The sequence below is a fragment of the Dipodomys ordii genome, unplaced genomic scaffold (assembly GCF_000151885.1).
Source record: "Dipodomys ordii isolate 6190 unplaced genomic scaffold, Dord_2.0 Scaffold881, whole genome shotgun sequence".
Taxonomy (NCBI): domain Eukaryota; kingdom Metazoa; phylum Chordata; class Mammalia; order Rodentia; family Heteromyidae; genus Dipodomys; species Dipodomys ordii.
The window spans coordinates 1-1,593 of record NW_012268097.1 but is presented as its reverse complement, the minus strand read 5'-3'; positions in this window follow the sequence as shown (position 1 = coordinate 1,593).

Here is a 1,593-nt window from a genome sequence, read left to right as displayed (position 1 = left end):
TCTCTCCTGCCCGGGCTGGCTTTGAACCGCAATCCTCAGATCTCAGCCTCCTGAGTAGCTAGGATTACAGGCGTGAGCCACCAGCGCCCGGCTCAGCAGACTTTATTTTTTTAATTTTTTAAATTTAATTTATTTAATCTTAAAAACAAATAGATTAAAACATCTCCACCTTATGATGTTGCTAAAGGTAAAAGATCATAAAAGATGAATAGCCCTAATAACCCTTTTGATCATGAAGCTGTGATTCATGGTTGATAGGACTCAGACCTTATCAAAAACCTAATAAAGGAGTGATTATGCTCAAAAAGCACTGTATACATAAATGGACTTGTTAAAATTAAACTGCTGTTTACAAGTAATCAATGTCAATTAAAAAAAATTAGTCATAAGTGACACCTGTAATTCCAGCACTAGGGAGGTTGGGGAGGAAGATCTTGAGTTCATAGCCAGCTCGGACTATCATAGAAACTATAATAGACATGTAGAGATGAAAAAAGTTTTTGATGGTCACCGCCACTCTTGTACTTAAGGTTTGGTTATATGAACTGTTCTGGAGTTTTTTTTAAAACTTTAAAAAATAAAAATAAGCAAACTCTACTCTTCCCCAAGAACTGCTTATTTCACTACTAAATGTGTGCATTTTCAAGACAATATATTTCCTAGCTCTGGCCTAGTGAATGGATAACCATTAACAGAAGAGTTAGGTACAGGTCACATTTCAGAAAACCAAGAAGAGACTTCCACACTGCCATAGTGGATCACAAAAACCACACACCAAACCTAGTAACATCAATATTAATATTGAATGAGAGGCTTTCATTCAACTGATAATTTTGACACAATGGAGGAAATTTAATTTTGAAGCCTCTATCGGATTAATACAACTAAGGAGGTGCAAAACTGAAAGCAACAAGTAGTAGACACTGGAGATTCAAGGTTGAAAGCCAAATACTGGTGCCTCAGGCCTATAATTCTAGCTCCTCAGGAGGCTAAGATTGAGGATTACTATTCTAAACCAGCCTGGGCAAGAAAGTCCCTAAGACTCTTTATCTCCAATTAACTACCAAAAAGCCAGAAATGTAGCTGTGGCCCCAACTGGTAGAGCACTTGCCTTGAGCATAAAAACTATACAACAGTGCCCAGGCCCTGAGTTCAAGCCCCAAGACCGGCAAACACACGTACAAAACTTACACTTGATCCAGAAATCTAGAAAACCCAAAGCCAAATGTAAACTGCCACTAGGTAAGTGATGACTATGGACAGATTGCTTCCGGGGCATCTTCAGTCCCGGGGGGGGGGGCGGGGAGGGAAGGACCCGTCTTTATCCGCGCACCCATTTGACTCGTGTGAGCCTCGAGGACGTTGCTTGATCTTGGCCCTGTAGGCTCTCCCTCGCGGGCCTCGCCGAGCCTCGGGGTGACTCTCGGGGAGCGAACTGGCACGTGGGCTCGGTGGCCGTGCAGAGCTCAGCAGGCGCCAACCTCGGAGTCAGCGCCAAGGTATCACACAGGTAGCTCGGCCTCGCCCACGGGGCCAGTGAAGCATCCAGACCATTCCCCGAGACGCGCCGTCTCCGCGGCCGTCCTCACGCGC